The sequence below is a fragment of the Cebidichthys violaceus genome, unplaced genomic scaffold (assembly GCF_023349555.1).
Source record: "Cebidichthys violaceus isolate CVI_PGR_0920_01 unplaced genomic scaffold, fCebVio1.0.p SCAF_17, whole genome shotgun sequence".
NCBI lineage: Eukaryota > Metazoa > Chordata > Actinopteri > Perciformes > Stichaeidae > Cebidichthys > Cebidichthys violaceus.
In genome coordinates, this window is record NW_027176340.1 from 13,649,543 (window position 1) to 13,673,761 (window position 24,219).

General features: G+C 43.9%; 1 protein-coding gene across 2 annotated transcripts in view; it reads left to right on the forward strand.

Annotated features, from left to right (window-relative positions):
* Positions 1–24,219, forward strand: part of plxnb1b (plexin b1b) — a 121,577-nt gene that overhangs the window by 45,929 nt on the left and 51,429 nt on the right. Inside the window, exon 3 of one of the 2 annotated variants that reach the window (XM_068712666.1) lies at positions 7,640–7,770. The exons of the other annotated variant lie outside the window; for it this stretch is intronic. The gene's annotated coding sequence lies outside the window, so the exon portion shown is untranslated. The remainder of the gene's footprint in view (positions 1–7,639; positions 7,771–24,219) is intronic. 2 annotated transcript variants of the gene reach the window in all.

Below are 24,219 nucleotides of genomic sequence, written 5' to 3' on the forward strand. Positions count from 1 at the left end.
TTGACAAAGGCAGCACACACCAGATCCATCCCTGCTTACCTTTCACAATAAAAGCCCCAGGCACCAGAGGGAACTTAAATTCACTTCAGCATTTGGCTAAAAGGAAACTCAATAATATATCTTACAGTAACTTAAGCTATGCAACAGTTCAGCTCAGACAGACTACCAGAAGCTGTTCTGAGTCAATAGGATCCTGGTCCTCTATCTGGATGAATCGAGTCAAACCTTTTGTTGAAAAAGCGCTACAAATTCGCATCGCTGCCGGTACGAATAGCTTTCATATGAAATATTCACAGCTGAGTATTTATCATTTTTGTGTCGTCTATACGTCACGGCGCGGGTGTGTGAAGGCCCTTTCCGTTTCCTTCTTCCATTCAAGTAAACCTTTGTTCCTCCTCTGTCTGTCCGACAGGATGTGAAAGTGTTAAACAAACCGGTGATGTAACGCCGAGCACGATCAAACCCCGCTCATCTCCTCGGCCTCAGCCAGACAAGGTGACTTTCCTGGAGTGAGGCAGCGAGCAAAACAACATAATCAAATCATGTCATTTAGTCGTCCTCTCTTCTACTTTTTTTTTCTTTTTCTTCTCTGTCTCTTCACATGACTTCCACGAATGAGTCGGAGGAATGCAGAGTAGAGGCCACTCGCTCATTTCACTGATTGTCTCCCTTTTTTTGGAAATATAAAGTCACCTACAGTCCTCTTTGGCTTCCTGGATGAGCAGAGCAGGGTGCAGAATCTCAATCACTGCTTGACCATTTCACTCACTCATGCTTTTCAGCAGCCTTAAGCTTCTTTTTCCATTTAGTTCCATATTCCCCTTCCTAATGCCCCCTCCTCCCTCCTCGAAGATGCTCCAGACCTTCAGGATTTTTAGACCCAGCAGGGTTGAGTGCTTTTTCTGGGTGGTGAACCACTTTTTGATGTTGGAATTCTGCGCTGTCAAAAGTGGGGGAGGCTGTGAAAAGGTGACAGAAAAAGTGGGTCAGCCGTGGTTTTCCCTTCCGACTATGAAAGGAAAATGCTGAAACAAGGTTTGGTGTGGAAGGCCTTCAGCCTTTGTTGAGATCTTTAACACACCCTGACTACAAAGAACTTTGTCTTTAATCTTTTGTGTGATCCCATACCCAAATTTGGGGATGCAAATTTGTCCAAACCCCTGAGAAAACAAACAAAGACTACAAAAGCAACAGAAGCAGTGCTGCATGAAATGTGAGTCTTCATTTTGGATTCAGCCCTAATTAGGGAGTCTCAGCTGGGCCGTGGCCTCTGCTTTTTGCTATTCAAATGTATTAAAATGAGAGGATATGCATTTTTCATGCTCTGATGTGGTTATGTTGATCGGTTTTGATTATTTGCTTGTTCGTTGCTGAGGTTTTGGCTTAGCAGCTGTGTGAAATTCAGTGCTTTATCATCTCGTACAATGAAGTGTGCTGTCTTCGTTTGTAATCTAGACAAGTTTGTTAGATTTCCAAACGATGAGTCTTTCCAGACACGTCTTATCCATGGCGAGCATCTCTTATTCTCCTCTTCTCCTCCACCCTGTCCTGTACCCTCTCTCTCTCTCTCATATAACCACCTCTGTTCTCCCTTCCCCCTCCATCCATCCAACACAGACTAAATTAATGGACCGTCTGAGAAGGAGCAAAGACTCAGAGACTGAAAGCCAAATTAGAGAGGCAAAGCTGGACAGATCAGGGATGGAGGCCAGATCATACCCAGAGGGGTACAGTTAAACACATGAGTCTGATCAATAAGATGTGTGTACACACACACACACACACACACACACACACACACACACACACACACACACACACACACACACACACACACACACATCAGGGGATGAAAGGACAATACACACCCTCCCCCCTCCTCATCCTCTACACATTTACACTGAGACACCATCACTGGTCTCTGGGGGGTGAGGAGGCTGACAAATTGGAACCTGTCCTCACTGTTTCTTTTTGCTTTAAACCACTGACCAATTTACCCCTTTGCTAAGCCCCGCCCCCTGCTACTACGTCCTCAGAGCTACGTTACCATGGAGCCCACACTGTCACTAACTGCTTTCTCTAATTTAAATATTATCTCATTTTTGGAAAAGGGAACACACTATTTCAGAGGGAAGCAGACGGAAGCGTTTCATATACTGTATATCCAGGATGTTAAACTGGTTAAAAAAAGATCAGTGAAAACTGAACTACCACATCACTCTGTGATGGAGTTGGAAGAACAACTCTGTTCCTGAGACGAGTAGGTTTTTATTCACTGTTACAATCATTTAAAAAGCTAAAGCAGCATGTGTATACATTCAGTATACCTTCAGTAACTAGCATAGCATATGAGTGCTAACGCTAGTTAATTTACACCCGAGGCCTACTTGCAGGCCTCAGCTAGAATAAAGATAAGAAATACCTAATTAAGTGTATAATAAAAAAATAAAAAAAATTATATATTTTTGAGATGAGAAAAATGATGGAACTATCAGAATACATGTTACAGGTTCACATAAGATAAGGATGGAACACAGCACAACTTGGAAAACTCAAACGCTCGATCTTGAAAAACAGCACTTTTAGGGTATTGTTTTTTGGAAAGTATGGGTATCCAAGACTTTAAATATGCTGAGCTCTTAGAACAACTGATATAGGCTCTATATACACAGCTATACATAGATACAGTAAAACATTTATAAAATATAGAGCATATAAAATTAGAAAACTGATCAAATATTCCAATATTTGAATAAAAAAGTATTTTTTAAATTCAAAAACACTCTATATCACTTCTATGTATCACTCATGATGTTCAATGAATCAATAGACAGAAGATTGGACCTTTTTTGAGTGTTTTAAGCTCTTTCTAAGCCCTTTTTAGTTGTTTAGTTTAAGGTCAAATACTGCTTCAGACTCAGCCATTCTCTCTGTTCAGGGCTGTATCTCAGCCCCCCCTTCTCCGATTTTCACCATTGAGACATCCTTCGAACCGTAGGAGCCAATAGAATTGCCTGGAATTGAAAGCTAGATGATTGACAGCACTATTAGCCAATAAAGCTCAAAAACGTCCCATCTCTGAAATCTGATTTGCTGAGCTTCCAACCCTCCCAAGAATCCGAGGAGTGTCGGAGAGACACGAATCGAACGGATTCACACGGAGCACCAGCAGCTGGACAAACATGCAGTGGAAGTACGGAGATATTCCATTTTTTCGCTGAGATTCGACCAAAAGTAAGTACAATATTCGATGAAAGCTGTGTGACTTTTTGTGTTCGAAGCTGAATATCTCTGCGATGGTTTACCGGGGAGAGAAATGGAAACTATGTCCGTAATCTCCGTCAGGCGGACATGCTTTTTCATGCTGCATGTTCGTAGGTAGCACGTTGCTAACGGAGTGCAGCAGCTGTTTTCTCCAGTCTGTCCCAGTCATATCGAGTATGATTTATGATATTTTGTTATTTGTTTGCTTGGCTGATGGGAGATGTGTTTGTCTCATGTAGAAGTGACCTAGTTCATGTTGTTCCCAGGACGCTGAGGTTTCTGCAGAACTATAACATCATTATATTCGTTCTTCGTGGGTTCTCTGCCAGTTACTTTTACCACAAAACTCTCTAAGTTTTGATGTACTCTGCGTCCAAATGGGGGACCTACGGGTGTATAAGGTTTTAAAGATGTGCTAACGTACTCTGCTAATGTTAGCTCCACAAGGTTTAGGTAGAAACGTGACGTCTTCTTCCAACCGCTCCGGGTAACAAGAATCCCAGTTATACAATGTTAAACCATGACGAGCTCCAAAGCCACTAAACCAGCCTGAACATGAAGAGCATCTGTAACTTCTGCATGAGTCCATCTATCGACATCCGAGTCCCCATAGTGACCATGCCAACGTAATTGTTGAAAATCAAAGGAGAACAGGCCGGACAATGTCACAATCTGAAGAAAGCTAATTAGCAACGCAGCTTGGTCGTGGAGTGGCTCCTCTTGAGTCGTAGAAGAGCTTTGATTGCTGCTGCAGAGCTGGGAGAACCGGCTCCGACCAGACCTGCTGCTGTGAGGGAGAATTAATGAAGACATTCGGGAATTGAAGCAGCACTGCTGTGTGTGACTCTGTGTTTGTGCCAACATGTCGATTTAGGTGTGTGTGTGTGTGTGTGTGTGTGTGTGTGTGTGTGTGTGTGTGTGTGTGTGTGTGCGCGTGTGCGCACGCGCAAAATTACTCTAATTTACTGCCAGCTTTGGCATCTGTTACCTGACTCCTTCAAAGCCCACAGATCCAAAGGAGTGGCGACCAGCAGCCTGTTAAACCAAACACACTTAGTATCCTCATCTGCTGTTTACTAGTGGTGCAAACACATCCAACGTATAGCCTCGGTGTAAACAAAATGTCGAACAAACGGATTGGAGATTAAAGTTGTGAATTTAACGTGTAATGTGTAATTACTTGCTGGGGAGCTTTCCTGGTGAGCAGCATCAGTCATGGTGAGACACAGAGCTGCTGTGAGTCTGGCTCTATTGGAGCTGGCCAGCAGGGAGGACAGAGTAATGACTAGTATTTAGGCTGCTGTCAGGCCACTGTGCTGATAACAGTGTGTGGGAGAGACTGTGAAAATAGACTGTCAATCCTTCAGTATGACTCCCATAACCACTGCAGCACCCCAAACACGCACGCACACACACACACATGCGCGCGCACACATGCACGTCGACCAAATGGGGGTAAGATAAAGTACGGGGGAGTTGTTGTGGAGCTTTAAGCAAGCAACCTAGATATGTTCTGCCACTTGAACAAAGAAGCAATAAACACTTTTTTTTTTCTCTTCTGTGGTGGGGGACTAAACCACATCAACACGATGAAGTGCTACTGTGAGAGGCCGGTCGCTCCCTTTTAATTAGGTCTTCAGAAATCTCTTTATTGCAGAGATGTGATGCAGACTGGAGCTCTCCACTGGTCCAGTCGGGTCCTAGTAACCCAGACCCGTTGTGTTGCACTATGTTGCTGATCTCGTCCTCGTCCTCTCAGGAGAATGTGTTTTTGACACAAGACTCATAATGTTCCCCTTTCAGACGCATGTAGATGCACGCATGTGGGTTTCACACAGGTTTCCTGCAGGGCTGTTTTGTATTGGATCATGAAGACCTCTGATGCAGAGCACATGGCAGAGCCATTAGTAAACGTAAGAGATGCTGTTTAACAGTGTTTCCCACAGGATTATGGGTGGACCTCAGACCATGTAGATGGGTCAGGGGGCATTCTCTCACGGAAGAAACTTTTGTACATTTTTTAAATTGAATTCATCAATCTGCTGCACTTTAGGAGCAAAATGCAGAGGGCAGCTCAATCAAGAACTGTTGGTTGTATTGATATGAATGGTGACGACAGCAAAAAGTCACACTCCCAAAGCATGGTGAACGAGACGGGGTCAGTGTTTCAAGACATTGCTGGTGGGTTGCTGACTTCGCCACAGACCCCTGACGCATCGTAGACGGTCGTGCCGGGAGCAGGAGGTCTCAACCCTCCACGCGGCCACCGTCACCTCGGGCCTTTCCAAGCCGACCTGGAGCCCTTCACACCGGAGGAAAGGGGCTAGGGGCCAACTTTCGTGGGGGAGAGGTTCCTTTGAAGGGGTTTAGGTTCCCTATGAAACTGTGGTTGGCTGAATGTTTGAACCAGGGGTTTGTTAAGCGTTGCCATGTACCCAAATTTCAGCAGTGAAATTGGTTCCCAGAATGTTATTAAAACCGTTTAAGAATGATGAACAAAACCTAAATCCTGTCAGGAAAGTTAACTTAACTCTTCCACAAACAGTTTTCCTTTTTGGTCCCTGGTTGATGAAGCCTCAACTATGCGCTGTAGTGGCGACGCCCCTCCGGAGGCAGCTGGTAACTCCTGTCCCAGGTCATGGGAGGGCAGGAGCTGGTAGAATGATTTCCCTGAATATAACGCAGTAAAAATTCAATATAGCAGTAACGGTATTTAAATCAATATTGAGACGGCAAGAGCATGAATGAGAGCCGTTATCAGGGCCCGTTATGGACTGTGTGTCACAAAATGTGACTTTAAGGAAGCAGACACATACTCCCCCTGCCACTGCAGACAGGAGCAAACAGAGATGTGTTTGTGCATAGTCCATGGCAGAGTCAGGGTGTGGTTGTATGGTGGCTGGAGATCTATTGTTGTCTGATTGTGTGTTTTTAGGCCGCACGCACGCACGCACGCACGCACACACACACACACTCTGAGGTGGGGGCTGGGAGGGTACCTATTGTGTTTTTAATGTAGCTCTTCATCCCTTGTATTGGAACAGAAGAGGTGCTCACATTATCACAGTACCAACCAACCCCCAACACACAAGCAAACACGCACTCCTTTTTTCCCCCCAGCCTCCCTTGCACTGCCACCGAGAGAGAGGGGGGAGGGAGGGAGGGAGGGAGGGAGGAAGTGGTTGCAGAATGGGACCACTGGTGCGTTTTGATTGCACCTCGACGGTTGGGATGAGTCATAAATCAAACTGGTGAGCTGTCCCTGTTCCCAATCATCCCCCACATGCATCCTCTTGTCTTAAATTTGGTTTGGTCAGGTCGCACTGGGAGTTGACTGGGAGCGTCCTTACATGCAGATGGAGCCCCAGCAGCCCCTCCAGGTTTAGCTCCATGAGACGGGCACCTTATGGATTTTTCTCTCCAAGTGGCGAGGGAGTGCTGTGGCTTTTACCTCCCGGGGCTGGGAGGAGGCGGCCTGTCATAACACCGTGTGTGTGTTGGAGGTTGTGACACACACAGCTTATCAGTGCCCGGGCAGCTGTGTACCTGGCGCTGTGTAATCTCATTGATCCCATTACCAACAATGGTGTTCCTGCGATGGTGTCAGAGGGGCAGCTGGATTTGGTGCTAGGTGTCGGATGGGTAGCTGTTCACTTCACTACGTAGAAGTTTTAAAGGAACACCACAACATTTTGGGAAACAAGCGTATATAAATGTTGACGTCAGTGTTGTCTTTGTGTGTCTGGTAACTATTTATATCCAGTTAAGATGAGACAGGCCAACCTGCTTCCATCACAGGTGAAACGGTGTAGCTGTGTTTCCATTCATGTATTTTGCCGAATACGTAGCGCACATTTAACCCACATAATCGTCTGTTTCTCCTGACCGAGTTTAATAACATTTGGTAGTTGGTCCTGTGGGTAACATATCATCAGTTGCCAGTTTATTAGGTACACAAAGCTCAAACTAATGCAGTGTAATCCAACAGCTCTGCTGCCTGACAGTTACAATGTTCAGTTTTAGTTGAAAGTGTTTTTTGTCTCTGTTGGTCCACCTTATTTGATATAAAGGGTAAACTGGTGCACTGGCACTAAAAACATACAAAAGTGTAATTTACAAATTTGCACTTGCATTATTATGCTATAATGTTATCATATCAGTGGCATGCAATGGTCTAAAATGACAATAATATTGGTTATCACAATTATTTCTGTGAAACAATATGGGATCTGTAGATGCTTTTTCATGGATAAATAGATCTCGTAGATGGTACACATTTTTTACAGTGTGCCTCACGCTGCCAATCATCTTAAAGGTTTTCACCTGTTGTTTTCTAGTTGTGACACTGATGAGGGAAATGTTTGTCTCTTCTCAGCAAAAGGTCCTCTGTCTCCATTGAGCACCACGTCTCCTGCCATCGTGGCTCAAACCTGGGAACTCCACATCTAGTCTATCTGTGTCCAGGGACTAACCTCATCCCATCAGCGGTGGCACACACTGGATCCGGTCAGATTTGTTTTCTTTCTTTTTTTTTAACCAAATACTGAAATGTTTGGGGGGGATATGGGTGGAAATAGCTGGACTGTGTGCTCTTGTTGATGTACCTGCGGTTCTGCCTCCTGGCTGGATGAAAGCAGAGTGCTGGCTGTTGCCTGCCTCCCAAGGTCGGGTCACCCAGACCTGGTTTGGATGTGAGGCGCCGTTATCTGGTGTGTGTGTGTGTGTGTGTGTGTGTGTGTGTGTGTGTGTGTGTGTGTGTGTGTGTGTGTGTGTGTGTGTGTGTGTGTGTGTGTGTGTGTGTGTGTGTGTGTGTGTGTGTGTGTGTGTGTGTGTGTGTGTGTGGGGGGTGGGTGGGCGGGCGGATCGGATCGGTCTGTCTGGAGCACAATGGTGAATGAGACTGTTAGTGGGGGTGTGAGACTTGACTGCGGATTTCTTTACTATCCGACAAATGTGTACACACACACTTAACACGACTCCTGCATAAAGTGTTATTTACAGCCAACACATGACTGTTTTCTTCCCTTTATTCCCCACTTTGTGTGGGGCTGGGTATTGTTTGAAAGGTTCTGGATGCAGATGTGTGTGATGCACAGGTTTCAGGACTGATGCCTTGCCTTTCCCTTCCTCAAGTATTGCTGAGTTTTTACATATTTTCCCTTTCTTTGATAAGCAAAACATCTGTGCATGGTATTTATACCACGTCTTATAGAGGATCTGCAACACCAATGCTGCATGTGCAACATTGCACAGTATATACCCATGATGCACAGCAGAGGTTGTAAAACCGTGTAATAAAATAGCACTGGTTGGGTTTACAGGATAGTTTACAGGATACTGTGCAAAAGATGTTTTAATTTTTGTATTATATTTTTTGCATACAGAACAGAACTTAGTTATGTGGATTATTTACGTGTCGACATAAATCCGACATATAATAAAAAGTCAGATTTTTCAATTGTCCGATACATTCAGGGCTCAGGAGTTACCAAATCTTGTGTTGAGATAATATTTAAAGTTACCAGAGGAACTTTTAACTGTTATGGAACAGTCTCAATTTACTCTGATTCCTCTTTAAACCCTGCATCCGTAAACAAGACCATCAGAGCAAAGATTGGCTACTTTTCTTAATGCTCGTCATTGGTGCCACCGTGTCGGATTCTTGTGAAATCATGCAGGTTCACCAGAAAATCCTCCAGCAGAGACCAGCCCGTCACGGACGGATCCGGCCTCGGCGACTCCTTACGGTCCCCGCTGGGAGCCGACACCGACGCCAACACAAAACAAAAGTTTCTCGTAGAAGCAGTTTTGCAGGCACAGTTCAGTTTGCACAAAAGAGAATGATAACGCTGCATACGTTGTAAGCTTGTAAGTGTCAGTTCCCCTCAAAAGAGTGTGAATGAACCTCTGCTCCTTTCAAATGAAAGCCTTTCATTTCTCAAACCTCACATTTGATGAATCCCCAGGGAACAACCTTTTCAAACCACCACACAGCTGAAAATATCCACCAAAACGTGGCTCAACCCTAACCCAGAACACTGCAGGAACCACCAAAATCCAAATAATATCACCATGCAACCAGCAGCACACACAGTGACGTTATTGTGTATATGCAGCCACAGCTAAAACGGGCCGCTCCACTGTGTGCTTCTCGGAGGAACAAAAGTCATGCCCTTTTCAGACGAAGATAAATCTTCAAGAGCCTTTTACGTTCCCTATTGTCTAGTGTACCAGAAATAATTTAAACCCCATTCCTTCTGGTTCCCCTTTAAAGGCGAGCTGCGCCGTACAGATTTAACTGTATATTCCCAGTTGGAGATGAGGCTGGAGCTAAGAGGGAAATGTTCCCTCTGTGAGCATTTAAATTTGAATACCGAGAGCTTCAGAGATGCTGCACTATTTATGGTGAGGGAGTGAAGAAAAGAGCACGGGGGTCGGGGGTGAGGCATTCCTGCATCAGTACTGCCAGCACTCCAGACAGAGCACAGTGAGAAGTGGAGTAAAGAAGGGTGAGTCAGTAATACAGTGGCAGCAGTAAGCCATGGGCCTGGCTGAAGGTGTAGGAAAAAGTAAGGGAAGATGTTCTTATTTTAAGCTTTCATTTTGTGTTGATTATGACCTGTGAACAGAAGTAGTAGTGTTTGAGTCCCTTTAGAAAACCTAATTTCACTGCAGCTGGGTCTGACAGTCTACCCCGCTCAGTCCTGGTTCTGGTTCTCCCATGCCTCGACAGGGAAGCTGGATCTGGTTCTGTCGGCGGCTGGCTGGTTGCTGCCAGAGGCCCAGCTGGAGTTCCTGGTGAAGCTGCATGATTTGGGCCGATTTGGACCCGGCGGCACCGATAACGAGCATCAGACCGGAGAGGTGAACATTTAAGAGATGGGTGGTACTTGTTGTTTTCCTACGTTTGTACTTTTGGAACAGAAAACACGTTTTATATTGTGACATATAATATAGTCAAGAGCAGGGGTCATTTAATTTTTGTTGTGCAGTGAGTTCGTATTGTTTAGATCATTTTAACATGGGCCGGTGGGCCATGGTGAATGACCAACTTTGAGTAGATTCATTCATTTAGCTAAACTCATTCATTTAGCTAAAATCAATAAAATAAAGTCCAGCACTGTCCAGTCGGTACGGAGTGTTTACTGGGAGCTGGAGAGGTGCCAGTTCACCTCTTGGGCACTGCTGCGGTTCCCTTAAGCAAGGCACCAAACCCCTAATGCCTGGTATCACTCTGATCTCCCCAGTTCTCCAACAGTTAATGCATGTCTCTAGCCTCGGGGTGTGTGTGTGTGTGTGTGTGTGTGTGTGTGTGTGTGTGTGTGTGTGTGTGTGTGTGTGTGTGTGTAAGAGTGTGTGTAAGAGTGTGTGTGTGTAAGAGTGTGTAAGAGTGTGTGTGTGTGTGTAAGAGTGTAGAGAAAAAATATAAAGGGAGTGTAAAAAATTAATTTCCCTGAGGGGATCAATAAAGTTCTTCTCTTTGCATTCACACCACACGAGGATGAGGCCCCTCCTTTTTCAAGTGGTCTTAGTCCGGCTGTTGGTCTCCAATGGGCTGACAGACGTGAGTTCACCATGGAGGTCGGGTGTCAGTTGGGACGTAAACCGCATTTATGCAACCTTGACTCAGACCTATTCCTTTTTAATTTCCATCACCTTCCTCTGGGTGTCAATTCTGTCAGACCAGCATGCTTTGCTCCAGCCAGCGGCGGCTGCATGTGGGTGCACTCACCAAGGGTGGCCCAAAACCACGATGGCAAGTCTACATTCAGGGTGGTCCGCTGTGGCAGAGCAGGTTTGTTGTGAGAGATTACTCATAGCTTCAGACAGCGTCGCAATTCTCAGCCTGCATCGCCCTGAAAGGTAACTCGCTGCAGTTATGGTGTTACATTAGGTCTTGTGACACACACACACACACACACACACACACACACACACACACACACACACACACACACACACACACACACACACACACACACACACACACACACACAGAGTTTACCCTCCCCCATGACATATGCAGAAATATGAACTACATCTGCATTGTAAGCAGCTATTAAGAATCCCCCTCCTGAGCTCCATAATTGGCTGCTGGGCTGTGTCTCCCAGCCTGGAGCACGAAAGTTGCTTTCAAAAAACGTATAAATAATACATTACTTGGATTTGAATATGTAAAATTTTTTTTTACCAATTTCTTTCTTTTTAGAGTAATGCATCACTGATTACACTACTTTCTAGTTACTTAAACTACAGAAGTGCATCTAGGCGTTATAAAATGGAACAGGGTAATATTATTTTATAGCAGGTAATCAAATCACAGAAGCTCAAGTTTATTGCAGTCTGTACAAATCAAGTGGTGCTACTATATAACCTACGGCGCGTTCGTATGCCATTTTTGCTCTTGTTAAAAAGCGCTGGCAGGGTCTGAACAGTGGACCCAATGTCAGTGTCTTAAAGCTGCATTCTCTCTACTGTCCATCAGGGGGCGACTCCTCTGGTTGTATAGAAGTCTATGAGAAAATGACTCTACTTCTCTCTTGATTTATTACCTCAGTAAACATTGTAAACATGAGTTCATGGTCTCAATCTCAAATTTAGAGTCAAATAGACCATAAAGCAGGTATGCTTTAGGGCGAGGCTACCTTGTGATTGACAGGCCACTATCACAGCATTGTCCGGTCTGGGAGTTGTCAGTGTTTTCATCTTCGAACTTGAACCCTTTCACAGTGTTTTCAGTTCATCAAAGTTAACTAACATTTTGTTCTCCTAAAAATGTCTTGTTCAGCTTTCAGTTGTAGCTCCACCCTCTCGTCTCACTTCTGGTTGCCAAAAACTAAGATGGCGACGGCCAGAATGCCAAAAGCTTCAAAACCGTAGTGCACAAACCAATGGATGACGTCAGGTGACTATGTTAATTACACCGTATATTACTATGTCGACCTCAACACTGCAAAGCAGCAGCAGGTCCAGCACAGCGACGCGAGTTTAACAGCCTGGTGCAGAGCGGTGGCCGGCTGTGGAAGTCAACAGGAATGCGTTTGGGGTAGAGATTATGCCCAAGGGCCCTCAGTGAATGTTTGGTGGACTATGGCTTGTCTTATGAAAAACAAATGTAATGTAATGCTTCTCACTTCTCTAGAAAATGCAGGAGTGTTGCCCATAATAAAACATTCCATCATGGCCAGATATCATGCTCAGCTTTCTAGGAAACAGACTTCCAGTAGATTTGCGATGGTGTTGCTTTTAGAGAGAATCGGTAGCAAGAGCAAGCGGAGATATTTTTTGCTGAACAGATCTGTTAACAAATAATTAGTTCTCTTTGGTTCAGCCCCCCAGAGAGTCCGACTGCGTGAGCACTTGATTCTACGTTTGTCTTGTTTATCCACCCATGTATCATCCCATTAGCTGCTTACGACTGCAGAGCCTCCGAGGCCCTTCATGGGTTTTTTTTTTGGGAGGAGGGGGGGGGGGTTTCAGCTAATTTTTTTAATTTTTATTGTGATGCTGTGTCACTGTGAAGCTCATTTAGTTGTTTTTTTACTGCAGTCCGGTGAAAAGAGTTCCAGCAGTGGCCCTCAAACTGTTTTACAGCTTCATGCTCACCTTTTATATGTTATGCAAAAAGCCAGGCTCCACAAGCACACACACCCTAATGTTTTATTAAGGCAACACTATGGAAAAGCAGCATTAGCGGCATGGGACCACAAAGAGGCTCTTTGTTCGGCCAGTGTGTTTTACACACACACACACACACACACACACACACACACACACACACACACACATACAGCATTCAGAGAGGACCAGACAACACAGCAGTCCTACTAACATTTACCCTTCACTCGCTCTGCGCTGCCCTTGTTATTGCTCAGACCGGCACAGAAAGGTGTGTGTGTGTGTGTGTGTGTGTGTGTGTGTCTGTGTCCTTCCCCTCCCCAAGAGCACGCTATCCATGCTTTGCAAAAATCACCTCTACGGGCCGTCCTTCAAGAACACTGCCTTTTTAATATTATCCTCAGGATACCACAGCTAAAAAACAGACCAGTGTTATAAGGGAAAGAGGATTATGGGGGGGGGGGGGGGGGGGGCGCCTCGGGCCTCATCAGCAGCACGGCTCATCTGGCTTCTAGAACCTAAAAAGTGTCTGGTTCAGTTCTTCATTTCCTGTAGAGCACCAGTCCTGCTCACAGCGTTGACTCCTTGATGCCTGGTGGTGAACTACAAAGTATTTCACGTCTTATCATTATTAGGGCCCGAGCCACCGACAATGTAAGGATTATTAGGGCCCGAGCACCGACGTAGTCGGTAGCTTAGGACCTATTGTTCTTCAAATGTTTATTATTAGGGCCCGAGCACCGACGTAGTCGGTAGCGTAGGACCTATTGTTCTTCTAATGTTTATTAGGGCCCGAGCACCGACAACGTCGGGCCGCGAGGTCCCTATTGAAACTGTAGGAATTATTAGGGCCCGAGCACCGACGTAGTCGGAGCGGAGGACCTATTGTTATTCTAATGTTTTTTATTATTATTAGGGCCCGAGCACCGACGTAGTCGGAGCGGAGGACCTATTGTTATTGTTGACCTAATGTTTTTTATTATTATTATTATTATTATTATTATTATTATTATCGTACCAGTTTCATCGCAAAAAGGAGGTGCTTGGGATACTGGGAATCTTTTGAAATTTGGCACAAAATTCAATCGTGATGAAAATTCCAGTATTATTGGGGTGTCCAATATTTGCATGACATTTTGGCTCGATAGCGCCCCCTACAGAGTATTTGCAACTTTGGGTTTGACCTAGCTGTATGAAATTTGGTAGGTATGTGGAACGTGATGGGACGTACAAAAAAGTCAAAAGGAGGTATATCCTAAACCAAACAGGAAGTCGGCCATTTTGAATTTTATGACGTTTTTGGACCGTTTCAAGGCGCCGTACTTTAACGAACTCCTCCTAGAGATTAAACCCGATTGCCTTCAGATTTGGTCAGTATGCTCTTGAGACCTTGGCAGTGAAACGATACTCAAAGATCAAAAAGTTATCGAACTATGTGTCCGTGGCGTGGCGGCAAAAAAACACCATTCGCCATGAAACAGGAAGTTGTTGTAACTCGGCGTACATTGTCTAATCTGCGCCAAATCTCTCATATGTCATAAGATCCTGACCCGGAACACATCTATATGACAATTTTTAATCATAGTAATAGCGCCACCTAGTGGCAACTGGAAGTCATAGGTTGTGTACTTTGACACCCTACTGCTCACAGATTAATCAGATCCCTCTCAAATTTGGTCAGAAAAGCCTTAAGACCTTGATAATGCTTCATTGTGAAAATTGTAGGAAGTTGTCGAAGTGTGGCGACGTGGTGGCTCTGCGAATTTTGATCCTTCGCCGTGAACAAATAAACTGATGTAACTCGACTCTGCATCATCAGACCTTTACCAGATTTCCCATGTTTGATGAGTCTCCGGTACTGAAGACTTCTACAGAGCAATTTTGTATAATAGTCATAGCGCCACCTACTGGTAACAGGAAGTAATAGTCTCTATACTTTGGCATGTTTCTCTTAGTAGATAAATCTGATGAACATCAAATTAGTTCCACACAAATGTAAGAACTTCATAATGCCAGTTCATGAAGCTTTTGATGTTTCGTCAAACGCCGTTGCCGTGGCGACGCAGTCTTCGCCGTGAAAAACAAAGATGCTTTTGAGGGGCTAAAAATGCTTGAAACATAAGCAAACTTGGCACAGATTTAAAGCCAAAAGTTTAGTTACATGTTATGGTTCTTTTGCTCTAGAGTGGAGAGTTGGCTCAATAGCGCCCCCTACAATATTTCGACAAAGCAGCCCTCGCAGTACATTAGACCTAGATGTATGAAATTTGGTAGGAATATGTATCACATATGGACTTAAATAAAAGTCTCTTGGGGCCATGCTCTAAACCCAACCGGAAGTCAGCCATTTTGAAATTTGTATGAATTTCTAGTGTCGTTTTAGACATTTCCAGGCGCTCTACTTTAACGAACTCCTCCTAGGGAATTAATCAGATCGACTTCAAATTTGGTCAGTACAGTCTGAAGACGCTTGTGATGAAAAGTTACTCAAAGATTGTTATTCCGTGAAAGGCCGTTGCCGTGGCGATGCATTCTTCGCCATGAAAAACGAAGGTGTTTTTGAGCGGCTAAACATGCTCCAACCAGAACCAAACATGGCAGACACATTTAAAATCATGAATGTAGTTTTCTAATGTGATGTAAATGTTTCAGATTGGCAAGTCGGCTCAATAGCGCCCCCTACAAAATTTTGCCGAGGCAGAACTCGGAATACGTTTGACGTAGATGTATGAAATTTGGTAAGCACATGTATCACATATAGACTTAACAAAAAGTCTCCTGGGACCATACTCTAAAATCAACCGGAAGTCGGCCATTTTGATTTTTGTGTGAATTTTCTCTTGATTTCTATTCGCTATACTTTAACGAACTCCTCCAAGGGACTTTGTCAGGTCCACATCAAATTTGGTCAGTAAAGTCTAAAGAACTTTGCAATTAAAAGTTACTCAAAGCTTTACGTTTGATGGAATGACGTAGCCGTGGCGTGGCGGCCATTTTACGTGATTCGCCATTAAACAACAAGCTGATGTAACTCCACTGGACTTGCTTAAATCTGTCCCAAACTTACCATACTTGATAACAGTCATTGCCTGAGGATGTCTACAAGCCAATTTTCACTCAAAGTCAAAGCGCCACCTACTGGCAACAGAAAGTCAGCATTATGTGACAGACGGAACCCGATTTACATGATATTGACATGATGTGGTCTGCACTTGATGTAAAGCAACATAAAGCATGTTTACGTGTGTTCTCTAGCACCACATAGTGGATAAAGGAACTGGTAGAATATTTGCACCACATAAATTCCAGCATGGCAGAGTCCAGCGGGAAAAATACGTTAAACTCCGGGACGCATTGTCCGACGGTCAAAGATTTTTGCGGCCGCGTCTGCCGGCGTCCCGCCAGTACCCCCGACACGCGGGAAGGTGCGAGGGCCCGTACATCGCTGCTTGCAGCTTTAATTATTTTTCTTATTCTGATTTTTATTTTTCTTATTCTGATTTTTACTTTTAAGCTTTGGGCGCATATTTGGAGTATTTGCCATACCCCAAAACTCACCAAATTTTGCAGACTTTGGACCGGCGACACCCCTCGGCCCGGCGACACCCCTCGGCCAGTATGTCCGATTGACTTGAAATTCGACACACATGTCCAGATCCGCTAGATCTAACAAAAAGCCTCTCAGACCCCTAAGCTCCGCCTAGAAAAAGTTTCCGCCATCTTGAATTTTGTGAAAAACACGTTTTTGACAACTTCTCCTACACACTTGGTTCGATTGCTACCAAATTTGCTGTTGATCGTTATTGGATCTAGATCACAAAAAGTTATCAAAAGCTTGTTGATATCAGACCAATGAACTTCTTGGGGCGTGGCTTGTATTTCAATACACATAACTTCTAAACCGTTTGTCCTAAAATCACCAAATTTGCTGTATATGTGCACATTGCATGGTGGAACATACCCTGCAATTTTCATTCCATTCAACCAATAGGGGGCAAAACTCCTACAGAATTCATGCGATCGACTTGAAATTTGGTCAGGATGCTCTTATGACGTTTGTGATGAAAAGTTATCAAAAGCTAGAGTTTTCATCGGAGAACCTTGACGTGGCGGGGCGGCCATTTTGCCTCATTCGGCAAGAACAATAAAGTTGTTATAACTCCAAGGTACATTATTCAATCAGCACAAAATTTCTTATGCATGATGCTACTTCAACCCTTAGCACATTTCAATTGAACAATTTCCAAGAACTCTTAGCGCCACCTACTGGCAAAAGGAAATGTCATATTTTATACTTTTATCTACCCCTCCTAGCCAATTGAGCTGATCAGTTTCAAATTTGGCAAGATTAGCCTTAAGACATTGAAGATGCTTCATCATGAATATTGAGAGTTTTCGTTGAACTCTGTTGCCGTGGCAGCGCATTATTCGCCATGAAAAAGTAGGCTGATGGTTCAGTGGCTTGCGATGCTCAGAAACTCATTAAACTTTGTACAAGTGTCATAGGTAATGGGAGGACATATTTTATATGGGTTTTTGGCTTGGCCGTTTTAAATTGCTTCCATAGCGCCCCCTACAATATTTCAAAAGAGCAGCCCCAGTGCTACGTTTGAGGTCCCTGTATGAAACTTGGTAGGAACATGTATGTCAGAGAGACATAAAATAAAGTCTCTTGGGACCATGCTCTTAACCGTACCAGAAGTCAGCCATTTAGATTTTTGTGTCCTTTTTCAATAGATTTTGGCCTATTTCTAGTCGCTATATTTTAACAAACTCCTCCTAAGGAATTTGTCAGATCCAGCTTTACGTTTGACGGAATGGCTTAGCCGTAGCGGGCGGCTACTTTACGTGATTCCCCATGAAAAAAGCTGATGTAACTAAGCTGGACTTGTTCCAAATGCTCCCAAACTTCCCATGCTCGATAATACTGATGGCCTGAGGATGTCCACAAGCTAATTTTTACTAATACTCATAGCGCCACCTGCTGGTGAAAGGGAATCTGCATTTCTTTGACAAACAGCATTCGATTTACATGACTTTTACACAATGTCGTCTGCAGTTGTTATAGAGCACCATAATACATGCTTGCGCATGTTCTGTAGCGCCAAACAGCGGATTCAGGAAGTGGTGGACTATTTGCAAAGCATCATTTCCTGCGCCGTCCCACGGTTCAAGCAGAAAAAGAAGCATCGGACTCATAGACGCATCGTCCGACTATCGCAGACGTTCTCAGCCGCGTAAGTTGGAGTCCCGCCAGCACCCCCGACGTGCGGGAGGATGCGAGGGCCCGTTCATCACTGCTCGCAGCTTTAATTATCATTATGTTTTTGGGTTGTCAACAAACGTCACTGTCACTGTGACCTCACAAAATGCCAAAACGTTTATGGCCGTAACTCAAGAATTCATATTCATATTATGACAATTTCACACAAATGTCTAAAAGAATAAAATAATGAAGTGATGACATTTTGGACAGACATTGACGTAAACTGTAACTTAACTGATTGTCGGAATGATACAACCGTGAGGCGGTTATTCTAGTTCACCAAAGCAGTAATCATTTCTGTGTGTCTCTCCAGTGTGGAGAGGGGAGACCCTGACTCCCAATGAAATCCTATTGGATGGTTTGCGCCCCTCACATACAGGCTTCAGTGCTCCATGATAATACTTCTAGTTTGGACAAAGACAAGTTGACAACTCTACAAGTGTGTTCACATTGAATGTGAAGTGCCTTGCTCAAACATCTGATATCTGTGTATCCATTGCCAAAATACAATCTCGTAACCCACCGGTGAATATAAATATTAAGATGAGGTCTGCCATGTCGGTGTGTTTGTGTTCATGTGTGCGTTTATACTCTTGACGCTGTGTGCTGCACTATTCTCCGAAACGCCACAGGGTGAACAGACAAAATGAACTGTGAAGTGTAACCCAAATGTATGCCAGATAGACTGTAGGTGTAACCGTCAAAGAAACATAAACCAACCTCCACCTAGAAGAGCGCAACCAAGCGCCACGGCCGCTTGCCGAGCATATGCGCCGGCGGTGATTACATAATTTTCTGGCTTGTAGAAACTAGGCTTTAAAAAGCAACGATCAACAGATAATATAGTCTAGAGGATGGCAGAAGTTAGAAGTTCCTCTTACATCATACCAGAGCGACGTCTGCAGATTGTTTGCTTTTTATTAACGGTAAAAACCATCAAAGCCATTAGATACTAATGCAAACAGTGATGAGAAGCTAAAATCAGTAAATATCTGTTAGTTTCACTTATAAATACCGTTAAAGACGGATTAACATCCTGTTGAGTGAAGAACTGATTGATAAAGTAACGGTTTTTAACAGCACAGCCATGCACTGATGACAGAGGACCAGGCTCTTTATTATCATCTCTGTTAATGCCTCAATGACACACTGAATGATGATAAGAGTGTCCAGAGATCTGTTTCAGTGTATTTCTACCTGACAGAATCTGGCTCAGTTGTATAGACATATTAGATATTGTTTTGCATTCATGAGCAAAGGACTGATGAATATGCAGCTTTCTAGTAGCAGACAGTGGATAATCTCAGATAATTGTTGAGCTGAAATCTCCTTACTGTAGAGGAACATTAATAAATGACAACAATAATTAAGAATAAGTTGGAATCATTTAAATGGACTCAGTAATGCTGCCAGAAAAGATAATCCCTGACGCGCAGCCTTTTGACCTCACTCTCTCGCACTCCACTTCACTCAATATGATGTTGCGTATTTGTGGTATTAAGCTTTTCTTTTTACTCCATGTCTTGATAAATAATCCCAGAGCTGTCTCCACATGTGGAAAGAGGACTAGACATTTTTAAGCATGTACAATTATTATGCCAGAAAACAAAGAGGAAATGCCACGATGATTCAGTTATTAAGCTTCCTCTGCTTCATTTCAGTGAAATGTAAAGAAACGGTAAGTAATTCTGAATGTTTGTGCGATATTTCATTGCAATCAATCCAATAGTTCTTAAGATATATTCACTGAAGCGGTGGACCGACTGCCGGACTGATCAGCTGACGCAGACTGAAACTGGCCGATCCTAAGTCCTGCACCCCCTTAGTTACTGTTGCTGGATCGGACAAGCTTGACAAAAAGAAACATGGCCACGCCGGTTCATTTAGCCGCAGTATAGAGGCTGACAGAACAGATCAGTATATATTCAAGATTGTAAAACTTTACCTAGGAAACTTTTCCTGTGTCTAAATACATGACACGGCAGGTACTGTAGCCTTACTGAGAGGAAATAAACAAAGGACAAAATCACACCGCTTCACCAGGAAGTCCTTGAGCTCAGACTCCAGCACCGACCAGCCCGCCCAGGACAGACCATAGCCTGTATATAAGAAGAGGACGTAGTCATCCTGACGTCACCCGTTGGTTTGTGGAGTTTGTTTTGAAACCACTCGTTCGTCGATTTCGCCATCGCCATGTTGTTTTGCAGCCAATGAACAGAAGTGACCATATTTGGAATGACGTAGATACGCCGTATATGTCTCTGGTAGCAGCAGATACCCGTCAATCACAGTAAGCCCGCCCTAAAGCATACCCTGCTTTATGGTCTGTTTGACTCTAAATGGACTATAATGTACTAAATGAACATCATGCTGCATAGAAGAAGACTTGAAACTAGAGATTGAGACCATAAACTCATGTTTACAATGTTTACTGAGGTAATAAATCAAGAGAGAAGTAGAGTCATTTTCAGGAAAAGGGGAAGTTGACGGAGGTTCTAAGCACAAAGCGAAAAGGGGCGGGGCTGAGGAAAGGTCAGTTGCAATCCTTAGAGCCATGCATGGCTATACATTATTATAGTGCCATCTACAATATGTGTAGTATTGGTATCCTGACGTTGGATTATTAAATGACAAGTTATGTCACATTTTGACCAGAGTTCACATAAATGCCTACTTCGATCTTTGATATCTTGTAGATTGGGGCATCCGTGTCAGATTTGGAGACAATGGCCTTCGGAGTTCACAAAACACTTTTGTGTGTTGGACTCTGAAACAGCCAGACAGGAGCTCAGTTGAATAGCAGACTACAGCACTGGCTGAGTGAGCATCATTAAAAATGATTTGAGAGAGTTTGGGTTGGTGTTTGGAGTGTGTGCTGACTGGCTGTTGACACACACACACACACGGACGGACGGACGGACGAACGAACGAACAAACGGGAAAGGGTCGTTTTTAATGTGGATGTTGCTCGGGATACGGTTTTCAGCTCTGTTGCTAGGAAACTTCCACCAATCGCGCTTCGTTTTTCAGCTGCACTGTTGCTTTTGATTCTCGGAGTCAGCATTGTGCTGACGGCATGAAATCCTGTACTGCAAGGCCAAGTAGCATTAACAAGCTGTCGAGGCCTGAGGTGTGTGTGTGTGTGTGTGTGTGTGTGTGTGTGTGTGTGTGTGTGTGTGTGTGTGTGTGTGTGTGTGTGTGTGTGTGTGTGTGTGTGTGTGTGTGTGTGTGTGTGGTCCCCTCTCCTCTGACTAGAGTCATGAATATGGAGCAGCTGCTGGCTTTACTCGTTCACTCACACACCACGTCAAACAGAAGATAAGACTGTCAGAGGGAGGTTAGATCAGCTGAAAGCAGCACTGGATCTGGTGAGGTGGAGGTGAATCAGAGCTGGCTGGGTAGACCAGAAGTAATGTCGATACTTAACAATCATTGAATGTAATCATAAAAATAGATTACCTCAAGTGTCCATTGTAAAAAATCCATTCCAATTTGTAGAGCTACTTCCTATTGCTATCTTTGTTTCTTCTTCCTATCCACTGACTGAAGCTCATTTGAAAGTGTCTGGCTGTCACTCTGCCCAAAGGCCTCAGCGTGCTTCAGAAGAAGTGTCAGTCTTCACAGGACTACCGCTGTCCCATTACTTGTGCTCCACTGAGTGACACCATGGATGCCTTTGAGGAGAGAGACCGTTATCCCCATTTCCTCAATTTCATCACTGTGACGCAGCCAAGAGGAGGCTATGACAGCAGGCTCTTTGAAGGGATGTCGTACAATCTGGTACATTTGACGCATGTTGAGGCCTTACAGACTAGTAGTCGGGTCTAAAGCTGTGGTCGCCACAGGGTAGAATAATTTTTTGCTCAAGTGGCTCATTACTCGCTCCAAAAGAAAGTTGCGTTGTATTTAACTAGGGCTGTGCCAAACATTAGTTTTAAATGTAGGTTTTCTTTATATGCAATGTCTGTTGTCGTATTATAAAATAAGAAATCCTCTGAACAAAATTTCTTAATTTTAATAATGTGATTCATCGGATTAATGAGTTATCCTTTTGTTAATTAAATCATCTTTCTTGAATAAATACAACTCATCAGTGCGTGCCTCTGTTTGTGTGAGGCAAACTGGAGAGCAAACAGTTCATTAAATACAATGAAAATGTTGCCTTTGAAAGGCTAAACACCAACAAATAGCACAATATTTTGTTGGGTAAAAACATGTATTATTACATCTGTCTTTTTTCCAATAAATGTTGACTTTTTATTTATTGGAAATGTTTGGATCGCACGAGTCTGCAACAGTTCTACGCAGTCACCACTGGAATCTAATTCTATGAATAGTACAATATTAATATCAGTGTATTTAATAATGATAATAACGTTGATTAGATCACAGCGTTTGTGTTTAAACGTAGGCTATTATATGGCTATTTAAAACATATGTCCGGTGGTTGTTCTATATGGCAGAAATTTTGGAATATTTATTGCTTTATTGGCCAAAATCAAATCTAGCATTAACCCTGGCTGCCACTGTTTTAGTCTACAGTGTAGGTCAGCAATGTCTCATATAATTCTGACCATGAAAGTCTTGAATACTTTAGTTTTACTTTTGACATACTGTTAATGGATGTATTTGTGGCTATTCAGAACAACAGTGGCGCTGCATGTGAATAATTTAGTGTAATGTTGTAGCCGTGCTTTTCACCCGTTAAACATCACGACTCGGCATCTTGTGTATCAGAAGGTCTCTGCTCTCTCAGCCTGCTCACCACGTTGTCATTCATACGTTCACTGCTACTGTAAGTGCTGTGTGTCCAGCTGCCTGTAGGCCCGATATTGCTGCTGTGCTGTGGAACTTGGTGATTTAAAAAAAAAAAGAAGGCAAAAAATAGCTCTTGTCCTCCTCTCTGTCAGAGGAGTTTCTGCATTCTTTCTGATAACATGTGCATAGTTCTCCCCACCATAATCAGCATGTCAAAACACCAGCTATAATTTGCCCGTGAAGGCATTGCCTCATGAAAACAGACGTGTGCACACACTCGCACGCTCACATTGACTCTCGTCAACGTTGGTGCTGGACAGCAACTTTGTACACCAGCATGATGACTATGATGTCTACAGATTTCTATCCAGTAATACCTGAAGAAAAAACAAGTTAACCCTCTGAACCACAAGCAGTTTTAGGACGTTTTTTGCTCTGGTCACAATTTTCTCCCTGTGACCTTTTATTTTCACTGCAATATATAAGTTCTGCTCCTTTATGGAAACACACAGTCATGGCTAGAAGAAGAGAGAACTCCAACATGTCTTTGGTGCTGTACAACACTGTTACAATGCTATACATTATTGAGAAAAGAGAGCAGAATTTAACGTTTTTTACAGAAACTGTTTAGAGAAAGCAGTTTATTTGTGGCGAGATTTTAAATGAGACGTGTAGAATAACATGTTTTTGATAAAATATCTCAATTTTAAGCTTTGTTTTTGGCTGCTTTTTCTGACAAAATTGTTCAAGGACCGTCAGAAAGATGAAAATCTGACGATAAAGGCGGTTTTTACAGGTTCAGAGGTTTTTAAACAAAACATCACCCAGATGTTACGGTGTTTCCAGAGGACAGTGTCGGCACAGTTCACAGTGCTCAGGGTCCTCTGTTGGATTTTCTTTGCTTTCTATTGGTGGAAGAAATGTTGTCCTGAACAACAAAGAACTGCAGAGCCGTCTGTAGCATATACAAGCCAGCTGGTCCTCCATGTCCACCTGTGCAGGCACAAGATGGCCGACAGTGTGGAAGTCCACTTGGCCGGAGCTCAAGGCGGGCTGGAGCCACACGCTTGTGTCCATAGCTGGCCCAGGATCTGCGGTGGGCGGGGACAGAGCTGGCGGGACAGAGCAGACCAATGTCAAAGGTCGTGTTTGGCTAATTAGCTTCTGGAAGAGTGCCGTCCAGCCCACCAGAGCTCCTGGTGGAACAGCACAGCTCTTCACTGCCACGGCTTCTGGAGCTTTCAGCTGCTGTCTTCGGACCTCCTGCTGGTGGTGGAGGGGCTCCACCCTCTCCTCCAAATATGGTCGCTTCT